The sequence below is a fragment of the Chenopodium quinoa genome, unplaced genomic scaffold (assembly GCF_001683475.1).
Source record: "Chenopodium quinoa cultivar QQ74 unplaced genomic scaffold, ASM168347v1, whole genome shotgun sequence".
NCBI classification, from domain to species: Eukaryota; Viridiplantae; Streptophyta; class Magnoliopsida; order Caryophyllales; family Amaranthaceae; genus Chenopodium; species Chenopodium quinoa.
The window spans coordinates 674,457-692,300 of NW_018743284.1; the positions used below are offsets into that span (position 1 = coordinate 674,457).

The window sequence follows — 17,844 nt, forward strand, 5'->3', positions numbered from 1 at the left end:
TTATAGATAAATTTAATAAGTTTTTCTAATGGGTAGGGGTCTAACTCCTTTTTTATCCAGAAAGGATGACCCAATTTAAATACAACCCATTACTTCTAAAATCTAAAATTACTTGCTATAACTTAATACTCATGTACTTTTTTTTGACAATACAAGGATAAGGGTGATGAAAAACTAGATAAAATGAAATTAAACTTGCCATAATATTTATGTTTGAAAAATTTAGGTTTTTATTTTTTATTTTTTATATGTGAACTCTATCAACATAAACAAATTATGTTAAATAATTAACAAATTAACAAATTACGTGAAACAATATATATTATGTTATACAAGCATATTTTGTTAAAAATTAGCTATGCTTACATAAACTAACTCATAAAAGCTTGAAATGCTACGTCAGACACTTCACTTGGACACTTGTAGAGTAATTACACTAAATGTGAATATGTACAGAACTGGGAACATCTTTTCCATCTCTTGAAATGATATTGCTTGATTCTGGAAAGAGGATATGAGAGTCCATTGGGCCTCTACCACTCAAGTAAAAACAGAACTTCATCTCTTTTAGAAAGAAACCTGGTCGATTCTTTTTCTTGAAAACAATCGGAGTTGGAGTAAAATGGTAAACCTCCTGCAAGCGACTGAGCAACTCACCTCCCAAAATAGTAAACCAGGTGTGGCTGTACTCATCACTAAATTGATTGTTAGAGTCGATACTTTGACTTGTAAATAAATTAGGAAATTAAAGTCAAAATTCTAAACTAGAATTGGGGGAAAAAAAAACCAAATAGCAAACCATTTTTTTTTAATTAAAAACCAATTTAAGTCGAACCCTAATTAATTATGTAGTTGCCGATTTATAAAAATAATTATGCAAACTGTGCGTACTTTAACATGGATGGAAACTGAGAAATCATCCATCCATGTTTTTGGTATTGTTCCCACACAAACTCAATGGACTTCAAGCTACTGAAACCCAACTCGTTGATGCTATACCAGAGCTCGTGAATCTCAACTCCAACTCAAAAGTCCGAGTTATTTAACATGAGAAAATGATATGAAATTATGATTAATTTATCAATACCAATAATTCTATGTGTCAATAATGCCCAATATAATATATACGTAGTTTCATGTAATTTGTTCATTTATAAATAATTATAATATAATTTGTTTGATTTGATTTAATTTGAACCCACTTATATAAAATGATAGATTCGCCACTAATAACCTCAGAAGAAAGTATCAACGAAATAAAAATCATTAAACAAATAAGCAGGGGACAAAAAGTAAACCATAATGACTTAGTTTAGCTCCAAATAGAGTAGGATGTAGAAAAGGACGCTCATATACTCTTTGGACTAAAGCTGACGATGTTGCTGAGTTGCTCGACGTCGAGATGTGCCAAACAGTCGTCTACTCAGCTGCAACCCAAGCTGCAAAATAGATATTAAATAAATACAATTCAATTAAAAATTTTCAACAAATCTTACTTATAATATAATTAAGTACAAATTATATCAAACCAGGGCTACGCACGAGTTTTCTAAATTAGTAATAATCTATAATAATAATAATACTCCGTGATAATAATATCTAACATTTACTGATACCGGCGGGTAACAAGGGCTACAACCATGGCAACAAGTAAGAAAGCATGCCATGTGTTGTGTTTTGTTCCTCTGAAAGTGAGTAGTTTTATGGGATGATTTTCAACTTGCGCTCTAACCCAAGATTGCTTAGGCCTTTTAAGAGCGTTATACTGGTCTTGTAGAGCTAGCACTGCATTTAATAAAAAGTTGGGATACTCATTTCGAACCAAATTAAAAAGCCTTTTCTTAATTGTATAAAGTTATCTAATAACTTAAAATTTGCAACAAGTATAGTTGAATTTAAAAAATTGAGTACTGTCAGTAGTAGCTTCGCTAGAAACCAAGACGATCACCAATAAGCAGAGACTCAATTGATGAAGTAACAACGCCCTTTTCATCTAAAAATCGAAGGCACATATAAAAAAAATCACAATTGCTAAAATTGAAACAAAAAAGATTTACAAACAATGCAGGAACATTGCCAACTTCATTTGTCAATAGAAATTATTGAAGCACATAAAAAAACAAAGTACGAAATTTTCTTGCAATTAATGGAAAAAAGGGTTGGTGAATTGAAATGGTTTTATTTTAAAATTTCACTTAATTTACATATTAGTGATTTACAATTGTATATATTGGAATGACTTCGTATTACCAATTTATCATCTCGAACATGGATTGATATAACTTATAAGCTAGATGCCCATTAAGCCACTTGCTAGCACTAAATCACTTATAGGGGTTAGTATATCAAAACCGATTTGTTAAAAAAAAAATAAAAAAAAATAAAAGAGGGAAATGTATGCAAGAAATTCACTCTATTATTCAAGGAAGTTTTCTGAGATCTGAGATTTCTCTTGTCCATTGAAGTTATTACTTACTATTACAAACGACAGGATCAAAATCAGCTATTTCAAAGCATGGCTTGCTAGATGTAGGGAAAAGCTGATCATTTATGGGTCTGCAGCTGAGCAGTATGCTAGGGTGTGGGACTATGGAAAAGCTATTCTCAAATACAACCCTAGAAGTGGTTGTAATGTTGTAGTGGAAGGGATTGATCAAATTAAGAGGCCTATATTCATGAGGATGCTTGTGTTTCTTGCTGCACTTAGAGATGGGTTTATTTCTGGTTGCAGACCTATCATTGGGGTGGATGGATTCCATCTCAAAGGAGCTTATCCTGGGCAGATCCTAGTTGCAGTTGGAAAAGATGGGAATCACAACCTTTTCCCACTGGCTTGGGCTACTGCAGAAATTGAGAACAAAGAGAGTTGGGCATGGTTTCTTAAGAGCCTGTTGCAGATACTTGGAGGATTTGAGCAAGGCCTTGGGTTGACTTTCATGTATGACAAAAAGAAAGTAAGTGGAGTTTCTCAATTCAATTGTATGTTTATTCAAATTTTGATAAGTCACAAAACTGAACTTGCATTTTATTCCTTGTTTTCAAGGTTTGTTAGAAGCATTCGAAGCTCTTGTCCCCAAAGCTGAGCTAAGGTTCTATGTCAGACATATCTGGGAAAATTTCAAACTGAAATTCCATGGCTCTACGTTCAAGGAACTATTCTGGGCTGCTGCTAGGGCAACCACTCTGGTGAGCCTCCTCAATTGGTTTTCACTTTGAATTTGGCAATGTCACTTTGATTTGAATTGAATATGGCACTCTAAATATGTTAGTGACTGAGTTATGCGTGTGTGTGTATGTGACTGAGTTGTGTGTGTGTGTGTGTATGTGACTGAGTTGTGTGTGTGTGTGTGTATGTGACTGAGTTGTGTGTGTGTGTGTATGTGACTGAGTTGTGTGTGTGTGTGTGTATGTGACTGAGTTGTTGTTGTTGTTGTGTGTGTGTGTGTATGTGACTGAGTTATGTGTGTGTATGTATGTATGTCACTATTTTCTATGAATTGAATATTGGGTTGTGTATGTATTGTATCAGTTTGAATTTGAGGTTGTTATGGCGATCATCAATTTCTTAAATGAAGAAGCATATGAGTGGTTGTCAAACATTCCCCCCCCCCACCACTGGTCAAGGCATGCCTTCTCTACAAACTGCAAGTCTAACATGTGATTTAATGCAGTGATTAGGGAAGCCAGAGATAAGCCTATTCTTACTCAAATGGAATGGTTAAGAAGATACATGATGAGGAGGAGTAATGACAAGTGGGAGGCAGCTAGGAATTGGGAAGGTCTGCTCACCCCATTTGTGAACAAGGTGTTTGATGGGCTGGAGAAGTATGCCAGGACATGTGAAGTGTAGTCTTCTAGGGGTGATACATATGAGGTGAAGTACAAGGATGATCAGTGCATTGTGGATCTGGAAACTAGAACATGCACATGTTTTAGGTGGGAGTTGACAGGGATACCTTGTGTCCATGCATTTGCTTGCATTATGGACAAAAGGGATGACCCTGAGTTGTATGTTCACTGACATTAATATAGGGTGACATATTTAGTTGCATATGAAGCACCCATTCAGCCAATGCCTGGGCCTACGCATTGGGAAAAGGTCAAGCTAAGAGAGCCTTTGCCACCAGTATTAAAAGTGCAACCAGGAAGACCCAAGTCAAAGAAGAGAAAGCTTCAACCAGGGGAGGGGACTTCTGCTGCAGCTTCTGAGTGGAAGAAACAAAAGATAAAGAAGCAGTGCAGGAATTGTGGTGGCTTTGGTCACTTTGCCAAAACTTGCAAACATGAACCTACACCAAACCAACCCCGGCAACCTCCAAGTAACCCAAAGGGTGGAAGGCCACATCTGCAAATTGTTTGGCTCAAGAAATAGAGGAAGAAAAGTGAAAAAAGGGATGCAAGACAGGTATTTTTTTTGCAACTACCCAATGACTGTACAGTTTGGGTTCATTTTGACATAAACTGATTGAAATGTCATTGTACTTGCAGGCTGCATTGATAATGCCACAATATCAGGCTGCAACAACAACAGCTGGTGGGAGTCAGCCTGCAACAACAACAGCTGGTGGGAGTCAGCCCTGCACCAGAAGCAAGAAAAGCCTCAGTCAGCCCACACCAGTGGCAACAGCTGACCCAACCCCAACCAGAGCTCAAACAAGGTCAAAGCTTCCAGTCACCAGGAGCAAGAAGGTCAAGGATGTGAATGCACTGTGATAGGGTTTTGTTGATGAATAAGTTAGTATTTTGATCCTTTGTTATTTTCCAGTTGAACAAAGTAGTTCATGCACTATGGTACTGTAGTTTTTGTGAAAACAATGTAAACATCTAACTGCCTGCTTTTGCTACTACTAATATGACAAGATTTAGGGATTTGAATCAAATTATAAGCAATATATATCCCTAACATAAGTTTCATTTCATTGATTAATTATTCAAGTACAAGCAATGCCATCCCTACAAACACGCATAAAAGCTTAACAAAAGACAACATCAATCGGGGATATTATGTTTCTAAGCATTCCCAACTGATCCTAAGATCTAAAATACATAGCCAACACCAAATCAAAACAACAACACACAACAACAGCATGTAATACAAGCATATTCTTTTATGTTGCGTTGCTTCCATGAACCTCCTTACTCATCTTCTTCCCGTCTGAACTAAGAGCCTTGCATTTCACCTTCAAGCTGTCAATCTCATTCAGCAAGCACCTCCTTTGCCCACTAACATCATCAACTTCCCTCTTCAATTCATCAATCTCACCCTTCATCAATTTCTTGTCCATCACCAAGTTGTTAATCACCTCTGTTTGCCAAGGTGTTCCATGTGGTTGATCCACCCACTCAAAGGCTTTACACCCCCTTGTCTCTGTCACAGGGTCATAGAATTTGCATGACTTGAACTTGCGTCCAGGATTCTCCCTAGTCCAAGCAGTGAGCCTTGTCATTGGAACTCCACATTGGCATCTTTTCTCCTTTGAAGGTGATATACTTATAAAAGACATTTCCTTCTGCAATGCCAAACCAACAGCATCAATTTTAGTTCCAATTGAACACAATTATCATAACCTAAGCCTAATTTTATTATCCAATAACAATTTTAAAAAACCCAAAATTAATTTTTACTAGCATGAACCCTAATTTTAATACTATGAAATTGGGGTTCAATTCATAAGTCATACGAACAATTTCAATTAATAAACTTAACAATTGGAACATAATCACGACAGGAATTGGGAAATTTTACAAAATAATTCATGGAATTTGCATACCTTCTTCCAATTTCTCTTGTAACAGCTGACTTGTGTAAACGACCACAAATCAGAAACAATTTGATGCTACGATTGTTAGGGTAGAGCAAATTTTAGGATTTGGGAAGAAAATCACAAAGTAGAAGCTCAATTCAACAATCTTTCTGGAGAGATGAAGAAGATGGGTTTAAATAAAAAAAGAAATCGAGAGAAATTGGGGAAAAATTAAAAAAAGTAGCCATTATTGTGCCACACAACCATTTTCCGTCATCGGAGTTGGGTTTTAGTGGTAAAAGCCAACTTTATTTTTTTTATGAGATGGTAAAATAAAACTTTAAATTATGTAGGTGGTAAAAGCAAATAAGTCGTTTTTTCGGAGGTGGTAAAAGTCAAAATTTCCTTATTTTTATTTATTTTTATGGAATTGTTAAGAGGATTAATTTCGAATGCATATTTGATGGTACAAGACTTCGTGTGGATGTTCAATGTTGCCCACGAAGGATAGCATAAGCTTAGTATGAATATTGTGGTTTCTTTCTTAACCAATTGGACTGACCTTTGTAAACTTCAATAGATCATGCTTTGACCTATCCTTTCTTACTTTTAATAAATGGATTAACTTTACATAATAATAAGAAAAAAAAAAAAATGCTACATATTGGAGGTACCAAAAAAAACGTGTTCTCATTTGATTTAAAAATTATTACGTATTTGAACTTTGAAGTTGAAAATTGAAGATTACATCAATATATCTTGCATATACGAAGTAAATATAGGATAGAAAAAAAATGAAGCCCTCCATTGTCTCTACATCAAATCTGCCTTAAGCCGTAAGTTCCATATCATAACATTTTCATAATATGCCAAGTTTAATAATTTCTTTGATTCACCCAATTAAAAACCTATACTTCAAAGATTCTTTGTTACAAAAAAAAAAAAAAAAAAAAAAAAAAAGAGGGAAAATCCATTGATATCCTCATTTGTAAATAACATACTAGAAAGATCCTAAAGCAAGACTAAACTATTTCCCAAAACAGTGAAACACCAAGATTTTAATATGTTAACAGATCACTAATGTGATGAATCTTCTAGACTCTTGAAGTCCCAAGCTTCCTTTCAAATAATCGCCGCAATAGATATATCTGCAACACGCTCGCACCAACTAGAGCAAATGATTCCATAACGGCTTTATGAAGTGCTCTCTTGCTCATAGCTTCATTCACTGCATTGTCATACGGAGAAGAGACACAGGCAACACAATAAGAGTTAAAACCAGCACTTGAGAGATTACTACTTTATGGCAGACCATTTTTAGGCCCTCTAACAGATGTATTCAACGTCGTGTAGAAGTGACCACAAGGAGAGTAGGTAGTTTAACATACTACTACGTATTAGAAAGTACTCTAAAATTCAATAAGGCATCTGAAATGTTTGAATTCTAAACTCGAAAGGAGATTAATAAAGTACCTAGTGCTTGTCGATCAGTCTGTGCCTCTAGCCAATGCTGTTCAAACTGAATGTTGTAAAGAGATTGACCGAGCTTTTCAATCTGCTCTACCAAAGGTTTCACATGCTCTGCAAACATGTACAGAAATTTGACAAACAGTCATCTCACCTTATATTAATATATAAGGAACCTCTATGAAGCGAAGATAGGGAAAACTGTTGTCTTACCATCCTTTGCATGCTGGTCATAGTATGTAAAGTGTCCGACTTGTACATCAAAATCAATGGTTTCATGATAAGGTGACTTATTGGTGAAGCAGAAACTGAAGGGTCCTTTTTTATGAGCAGTAAAGTCAAACTTTTCACTGATCTTATCATGGGTGTCATGGATCTGATCGCCTTCAGGTCCCTTCACCTGCAAAATACAGCAATAAAAATGTTCCATTCATATTTTAATCATATTGTATGGGTATTTATCACATAATAATAGGAGTAATAAACCTAACTACTAGTACAATTCAACCAATGGAACCACCAAGAGTTCCATGTTCCACGTTCCGCTAAGCTTATAGATCAGTCAAAGACTTTGCGTAAGGAATCCCAAACCAACACTTCAAACTTAACAAATTTGGTAAACATATGGTCAAACATTTCCATTTATTGCTTGTTTATTCATATGAAACAAGAAAGTTTTTACTAGAAAGCAACATGTTCTTCAATGCTTTAACGCTAGAAGAAGTAAGGGAACAAAATTCCAATGAAAGGCAATGCAAACTGCCCAGAGATGAAGAATGAACCAACATTACCCAAGTACCTTCCAATTCATTTCAGAAATCATCTAATAACTAAGAAGTTTTATTATCGAGCTGTTTCATCATCCGCATTCAACCAAATATTACCATTAGACTAAACAATGACATCAAGAATCCAAAGTGGCCCAATTAGTCCCCTAAACAAGAAAGATTACAATATGGTCCAAGACATATTGGTCTTTCAAAAAAAACATTTTCTTTTGAGTTTCCAGAGGTTTCTGAGTAAGGACCAGAATATCCTAAATGTTGTTTTACTATGGGTGAAGGAACACAGATGATAAGGTGTTCATAGACCATTGTATACATTAATCCCTATGCACGAACGAGTAGGGAAAATTCTTCCTATCCGGACTTCACCATATTATACCACAAACAGATCATATGTTGTGTTAGTTCTGACCACATTTACATTCCTCCCCCCCCCCCTAGCTTTGGCCTGTACGTGTTGTGGAGATTATCGCGTATTATGCATAAGCCAAGAGAAGGTGATATGGATAGACCATCAATATTACTTGAGTCAGGTTTGTTCAGAACTTAAACTATGCAATTAAACAAAGAACACGCGGTACATTGTGACAGCCTTAATCCTAAACCTTTAGCATTTAGGAGAAAAAGATCATAGAATGTCGATCAGAGCAAATAGCAACACAAGATATGCAGTTTGGGAACTGAAAGAAAAGCACAAATAACTAAATGTAATGCAGGGGCAATTTCAACTCACCACTAGATCAACACCATCGTCAGTACGCCAAGGAGAATCGGACTTGATCACAACAAATGAGACATGGACTGTATCCCATTCAAACTGAACATTATGAGAGAAACACTCCGCTCTATCAATTACAAACCTAAGGCCAAATGCCGGTTGCAAGCTGGATAGAGCCAGTAGCAGGATAGATATTAATGTTGACCAGCAAAAGATTTTCATCTGTATTTCCAATCAAATATAGAGTTTGTCATAGGCCGTAAAGAGCAAAACCCCAAAGAAACGACAAAACTATGACCCAATAAAACTCTTTTGGTTGACAATCAATGGAGATAACACATGCTATGTTACTTGGACATTACGTTAACTTTGATAAGCTTGTTCGGTGTATAGCAATAGATAAATAATCAGTAATTTAATTTGTGCATGCTAAAGAAACTACATGAGATTGAAGCTAAAGAGAAATAATATGCACCATTTCATGCCATAAGGAGAGCAGAAAATATAGTAATTCTGAGAAATCTTATAATTCATTCTAACTAACCAAAAAAATCACAGACAACATAGTTTGCCGCAAAATTTGCAGCCTTATGTTTCCCAACTCTCATAAAGATCTAAACCGGCTAAATCCAGGATACTGAAAACCTGTGCCAGAGATAAGCTTCCATGTCATGATGCAAGAACTAGCGAATAAGGAGACTTTGACAAGTAAAGAAATTCAAATGAACAGCCGAACAATCAGAGTCTCCTAATCTGGGAAGACAACAAATGAATAAACTTAAGGATTCACAATGAGCTACTGTAGTAAGCTTCTACAACTCCCACCTAAGCTCTTGAAGGTAAAATTCCAAGAGAAATCAACCCAAATGCCCACCAGGATGAGATATAAGTGAGCTATTTAACGTCAGAAGAGGTTGCTGAAAAAAGGTACTACAGGTTTCTCTCCTGCCTAAGAATCCTTTTAAGTAGATAGGGGGATCCCCATTACCTACCTTGAATTTAATCGACGGAGAAAAGGAGTAATATTTGAAATAAACTTCCTAGGGCTAGAGTAGACAATCAGTGTAAAATTACTATCTTCACTATATCGTTTCAATTTGTTACCTCGTAGAATCATACCAAACAAATCGATCCTTCAACTAAAAATTAAGATGAGTATGGCCATTTGGATTGACATACACTTCAATAGTCCATGTTATCTTGTTATCTACTAAGCTAAACAAATCCTTTGATCATCAATCAATCAAACCCTAAATCCTTCTATCATAACAAATTATTAAACACAAAAGTTTATCTGTCAAGAAACAAGCAAATCCAAAAACTATAATCTAAGCCACATTTTCGACTTTTTACTTTCACAAACCAAGCTCATCATGGCTTAACCTATGAACTCAAGAAGACACTTTTGATGATACATTACTAGTCTAAATTACGCTCCAACTTCCACTCTTTAAATCCGGAACAACTATTCTAGAATGGAGGGAGTAGAATTCATGCTCAAAACGACGAGTTTACAATTAGTTTAATCACCCAATTACAATCTACAAGTCAATAATTTCTTCATTAAATCACAGCATATATCAATCATAAGAATCATATAATCATCCAAAAACAATAAAGCTTGAATCTTTCCTCATCATACTAGAATCCATTCAGTTTTAAAATCTGAAAAAATTACTCAGCATCGAAAATTTGTACTAAAAAATTAACATCATGAATTCATGATCATACCATGTATTATCAAATCTAATTACCCTGATTTACCGAGCCAAATTCCCAATTTCTTCAAAATTTCAATCAAATAAAGAATTTGCAGCAATAAATTAACTAGATCTTTGGGCATAATATAATTTAATTTCACAAATTATTAAACACACAAACAAAAAAAAGTTTATAAACAAAACCCAGAAAAAAATTAATTGAAATTAACGATTACAGATAAAAGAAATTACCTTCATCAAAGAAGTTGATGTTGATAGATTAATCCACGATAATTATGAAAAGTATGAAGAAAAAAAATAGATGGGTAGAATTTTTTTTTATTTTTTATTTTTAATTGAATAAATAAAGTAAATTTACAGTAGTCAACAAAAATTCGAATGAAAAGTCGTACGATGATGGAAGTTGTAGTTTTGGGTTTTGATCTACTGTTTGATGGGAGACAAACTAATTAACTGATCCACGTCACTTACTTCGTTTCTCGCATGAGGGCCCACTAGTATAAACTCCACGTGGTTTAACCAATCTCTGACTTCCACGTAGTCAATAATTTTTTTAATTTAATTTTTTTACTAGTTAATGCTCGAGCTATACTCAGGTTTTTTAATTAATACTCCGAGTACATCGTTGAGTTATTTTTATGCATAATATAGAAAATAAATTTTGTATGTTGATTTACTTAGTAGATCAATAATTGGAATCATCAACTTTTACTCTGATAAAATTAAATTTTAGTTATTTACTTTTAAATTTCAAACTTTAAAATTAACTTGAAATTATTATTTTTTTAATGAAAAAAATGACAAAAAAAAAAAAAAAAGTTGACATGTGGTGTTGACATGTGTCTATGATTTTTTGTGGGGATTACTTTAGTATTGTATATATAGATATAGATATAAATTCTTATTTTTGATGTAGTAAAAAGTTGTATATGGGCTAAGGTGATTTTAATTGGTAACTTTATTTTTTAAAGTTTAGATAAGTTCAGATAAACTCAGTTAACTCCAGATAAGTTCAATTTAGAAAAAATAAGTTTTAATAAGGGCTATTCAAATATAAATTGCAACTAAAATAAATTTTATGTTCAGATAAATGAAAATTAGGCGCATAGAATACATCCGAACTCATGTGGAAACTGTTCTTTTCATCTGAAATTTGAAATAAGGTAATTTTGTTTGAATTTTTCAAAGTCTAATATGATTTATTTTGTTTTTTTTATTTTTTATTTTTTTTAATTTTGGCCTGGTTTAATTTGATTGAATGACTTGACTGAACTTTAATGTATAAGTAAAAACATTATCAAGTGGAATTTTGTTATAAAAAAAAACTAGGTTATCCCCGTGCGATGCACGTTTATAATATATCTTAATTTCTTGTAATCTATGTTTCGTTGCATTACTTTGTATATGAAGATTAGAATTAGCTATAAAAATAATTTACATTTAAAGGAAGTAAAAAAAAAAAAATAGAAACCACGATCAAACATCAAACAAATTACGCATGTGAAAATATAATTGAGGAGAGAAACTTGGTTATTGAATTTTATATATACACTTATGCATTGAAGTCAAAAGTGTAGATTAAACAAAAAAAAATTATTAATAATTGATGACATCACATATAAAATTGGAGGAAATTTTTTTAATGTGAGAATGACACATAGGATGATTTAAGGATCAATGATGTCAACAATGTTTTGTTTTAGTAATAGTTAATAGAATAGATACTTTATATCTTATTTTATACAAATAAGTTTTTCTAACCTAGTCTAATATGATCAAATATGATTTTAATAAGAATAAGTATTAGGTAATAAGAATAAAGTAAAGAAAAAAAACCCAATTTAAGGTTGACAATTTCAACCTAAGTCGATAGTAGTCTTACCTACTTTACCTAATAAGGATTCTAATTATTTGATTGGTCAAGCCTAATATCAATACAAATCTAGTTTAATTGGTACAAAGTACTCCAAGAGTTAAGTGAAGAATCACCAAAGTACATAAAAAATCAAATAAATATTTTACATGGCTAGATTATACATTATATGTGTACTCTTGACTCAATTAGAGCCTAAACACTTTAAATTAAGGAAATAATACCTTCAAACTCAAGTTGGAATCGAGCTCATGACCTCAAGTCAAAAACTCAATTACAACTAGGTAAAAACTTGATAATAAGTAAAACTAAAAGTGTAATGAAAATTGATTTTATGGTAGCAGAGGTGGGAAGCTTACCCTTATCCTTCCTAATCAAGATACCTTCATATAATGGTAAATTAACAAGAACCAAAACTACACTTAGTAAAATTTGCAAGCCCAACTTATCAATGACTCCATATCCCATCTTCAAAGTAAAGATAAGGGTAAACAAATTCATCAATGCTAGGGTTTCCAAGATAACAAACATAGGAGAAGCAACTCCAAATTCCATTATCTCCTTTTCATATCTTTGGGACACATCTTCATCAACTACTTTGGATGTAATCACAAACTTCATGTTTGAGATTCCACATAGTTTTAGAAGAATATCGATGGAGGCGAGGAGGTAGGCCGATGTTCGCTTGTAGAGCCACATCCTTTGTTCATTCCACCAGCCTAAGGCTGTGCCACCATTAGATATGAATTCTCCTAAGCTATAGGAGTACTTGGCAAATATAACATAAGCAAAAAAGAGAAACCATGTGCTTGTGATCTAAAACAAAAAGAAATAAATATCATTAGTAAAAATGAATAATCATTTATTATTACGTGTAACAATTGAATTTTTTACATCTCAAAAAAAACATAAAGGAACGAAAGAGCGAGTACTGATTGCAATAGAAATCATAAAATTAAAATTACCTTTGGAAATAAGGAAATTCCCTTGAGCATATAAAGAGAAGGGATAACACAATAATAAAGGGTTGACCAGCAATTGCAAGCCCAAAGGCAGAAGTGACAATATCCCAATTGATGACCTAAGCTTATTCTTGGACGTCCATAAATCAAAGGACAATTATATAGCATGATTTGAAGCCAACCTTCAGACCATCTATTGTGTTGGACTAATGTATCGATTAATGTAGTAGGTGCCATTCCTATGAAAGCTTTCCTTTTGGGGTTCAAGAACACTGATTTCCAACCTCGACTATGGATTGACAATCCTGTTAGTATATCTTCAACAGCGCAACCATATCTCAAACCCATCTACAATATGACATAATATACTCACTTTAAAATAAAAATAAATTAGATCTATATACACGTGATGCATTTGTGCCTTAAAATTCAAAACACATGTATGATACATTGATACTCGATCTTGGTGTGCTCAAAGATCTTATTATGCTACATAATTGTGATATATTGAAATTAAAGAATAAAAAGTAAGAAAAATTTACCTCTTTTCCCCATTGAGAGTTCATTTCATAAGTGCAACTAGCAAGAACCTTGGCTTTCTCTTCCAATTCTTCCACATTTTCTTGCTCCTTTGCTACATCATTATCTTGTATCTTCCAGTTGGCCTTATAGTCCAAACTATACTTCTTCCCACACAAGATCTCTCTTTGGTGGAAACAACCGGTTCCAATATAGCATGGACCTCCTAGGGCATCCAAGCCAGGTGACTCCACCTTCATGTAATTAAACATACATATTACTAATTGTGACATAACGTAATCAATCATAAAAAGAAGAAATAAACACATTTTTATTAGAATAAGTATATTATAATAGACCGAAAATTATAAAGTTAGAAATTTTTTATATAAATCCGATACAAGGGGCATTCAAGGGTATTTTTTTCTCATTTTAAAATCTCAACATCAGAAAAAGTATATCAAATGAGCAAAAAAACCTCCCTTGGGTAGGTTCACCTGCCTCTATGTGCACCCGGGGTATATAAAGGTTATCTTATAGGTTTGCATCTTGTAATGATTTGTTTTCTTTAATCATCGGAAAAAATAACAAGCTAAGTTGGTAATAACATACAAGTATAGATTCTTACATCAGAGATCACTCTAAGAGAGGCACCATATATATCATTCTTGGTAACGTTTTCGAAAGCTTGAGGAAATTGTACAAAAGCAATGTCTTGGCTCTTCTTCTCATCCATGAAGCAACAAAGTGCATCTCGAATCGATTGTGGATTGTTTGAGTACATATCACAATCCACGTTTAGGATTATTGGTCCATTGCTAATTTTTGATGACACCCTAATCTGCATATTACATAGTAATTTATCATGAAATCACTAAATAAAAATGTATGAAAGTCCAAATTAATTATATACGTATCCCAAAGTAGCAAGCTATAGTCATTCTGGTGTTTCAAACTGTGAAGCACACATCGCGTGTATTTAGATCTATCTGTATATGTTACATAGATCGACGAAGCATTCTTAATAATAAAACATGTTATAGTATTAAAATTTAGATAGCTTACCAATGCATTCATAGCTCCAGCTTTGAAGTTATGAAAATGTTGAGGTCGCTTCTCCCGGGCTAAGTAAACAAGAGTAGGTAAAATACACCCCTCAACATCTTTTGCCTTCGAATCTCTCCCATCAATTAATATCTACACCCATTTAAAACCAACTAATTAGCTTATAAGCTAGTAAAACACTAGATTACTAGTAATATAATGTAGAAATAAGCACGTAATTATAATTAAAGCATGATTTTAAGACGACTTTTGGTATCAAGCTTTAGGATAGATAATCACGACTCATGAGTGTTCATGATAAACTGATAGTGTATATTATATTATTTGTATACCTTGTATTCTTACAGTGGTATATATATGTTGCTTTTGTCCGTTAAACATTAGCAATAATTGTTTATAAAGATGTTTGGTAACAGTAGTTGAATGTTAATACTTGAAAAAATAAATTCTTTAATTTATAACTAGTTAATCAACAAGCAAAAGAGTGATACATGTATAATTAACTGAAGGATAGTGTCATGATCATCTTTAGAAGTGTATGAATTTTTCCATTCAGAAAACCCTTTATGTTGATCATGTACTTCTCCTGGAATTCGACCAAGTTTAGTTGATGTCATAATCCGATGTTGCATTTCTTCAAACCTTTCCTACGAAAAGTACTTGTGAAATGTTTATGCAAATAATAATAAATAGTTGGTGATTTAAAAGTTGAAATCACTTGTTTCTACGCTGAATGTGTTTTAACATATATAGGAGTCACCTTAGTGGCTTAGTTAAGCCAACACAAAACCGAGCATGATCCGGCATGACCTGCTTAACTTAGACACGACTTGATTTGACACGACCTAATATATAGGCCACACAATGAAGGTTTTTTTTTTCCTTACTTTTTATTTTTTTGACACATTTTTCTTACTTTTTTTTTTATTTTTTATTTTTTTATTAATATACATAATTCATATCAATCTAATACAAGTATCAATTTATTTATAAAACAAGTACATGAGAAACAAATAATTATAAAACAAAAAGTAGCTAGTAATGTCTGATGGAGATATATATGAAGCACTCCCTCAGTCTCCTTTTGTTTGCATCATGGACTCACTTTTTATGAAAGCTTTTTGAATCAAATGGTGCAAGCAATAAGGGATGGAGGGAGTATTATGTTATCTTAAAGTACTTGTGATAATAGTTATACCGTACCATCTCATGAATAATTAATACTCCGTAATTTTCCATTCTTTTCCTTACAATCAACTTTTAGAGAAGTGAAGACTAATCAATTAAACTAACTCACCTTAATAGATGCAAAATCACTTGAATAATGATAGTTAGCATCTATAGGCTTATGCATGGAGCTAAAATAAGCAGCGGGTGACCGAGGCTCTACATTATATTTTCTACAATAAGGCAACCAATGTTTAGAGAAATGGAAGGCCTCAAAGAGAGAATAAAATGTTATAATTGAGCAACCATCGTCGGATAAATAAATGCTGAGCTTTTCCGGTGGGTAGTCGTAGGCCATGACCGATAAAACGGTGTTGATCACCATTATTGGTGGCTCTCTCACTGGATCAGCCGTACATACAAAAATGTCCACCTTAGGTAACTCAGCCTCATACCTATAAAATTCAGCAAAATAAAAGTGTACGTTGAAAAAAATGGTATATGTTATGAAATATGATAGTAATGTTAAATGGAGAGAAAACTAATCAATCTCAATAAATTGTCCTTGTACTCATTTTTTTTTGGAGGAAATTATTCTTGTACTCATTACTTTTTGGAGGAAATTATCCTTGTACATATCTATGCAATAGCAAGGCTAAAACATCAATAAAGAAATAAGAGGACTATTGCTAAGCTCCTGTTTTGTTTACCTAATCAATTGATATATATAATCATCATTTACTACTTTGAGAAATTAAAGTAGTAAGATCGATCTAATCGATAGTTCTGATAACAGTTAATAAGTTAAGATACTTTAGGAAAATAAATTTTGATAAATGATTAATAAATTAAAGGTTGATCAAGTTTAATTTATAATTGAAATAATTTCATTATAAGTGAAAATTAGCTAAGTAGAACACTCCACAACTACTTGTTTTTCGTATATAAAAGGTAATAAAGGGTGACAATAAAAATGAATTTGTTTCGGTCAAAAAAAAAAAAAAATTGAATTTGTTATGATGTAAACTCATACTCCTATTTAGAAACTAGAAATTTAAGTTAGATTAGCTTGGCTTAAAATAAAACCCGACCCAACAATTCATGTCAAAAATATGTGAAATTGTTCAAAAAATAAAAATTAACCGAGTTTATTTTCATAAAATTCGAGGAGTAATTATCAACAAACATGTCCATATATATAATCTGACCACAAATTAACCAAAAACAAACAGCCCAATAACAATAGAGTTGTATTAACAAAAGATTGAATAAAAATTACAAAGTGAGCAAATAGAGTTTACCTATTTGAAAGCCGATTTTTGTAAGTATGACGATAAATAATATTCCAACGAAGAACTTGTGTAAGAATCCAATAAAAACTAAACCAAATTTCAGCACCAAATAAGCCAATCCAAGCCCATCTTCCTTGGTCATTCTTTTGGGGTATATGAGTTGCTCTATAAACCAATATCATACATATAGCCATAAAATTGACCCTGAAAATGCCCTATATATGAACCTTCCCTTAGCTTGCCTAGTTCCAAACAAAGGTACATACCCTTCATTTTCCATCTTTCTTTACAAATTGGGTCCAAATTATTGTAATAAGATAACAAAAATTGAACCCTCAAGCTAAGAATGGCTCAATCTTTAGTTAGTTGAGTTACTATTAAGTTGTGTGAAACCAAAATTCTTTGTATAGTATGGTATATCCTAATTTGGCATAAACCAATAAGACAAAGTCGTCAATGAACTTTCTCATTAACTATTTCTCTTTTAATTATATATATATATATATATATATATATATATATATATATATT

The 17,844-nt window shown here is 33.0% G+C and overlaps 1 pseudogene; it reads right to left on the minus strand.

Annotated features, from left to right (window-relative positions):
- Positions 1-6,523: 6,523 nt before the first annotated feature.
- On the minus strand, positions 6,524-17,608 carry LOC110735524 (annotated as a pseudogene).
- Positions 17,609-17,844: the final 236 nt, after the last annotated feature.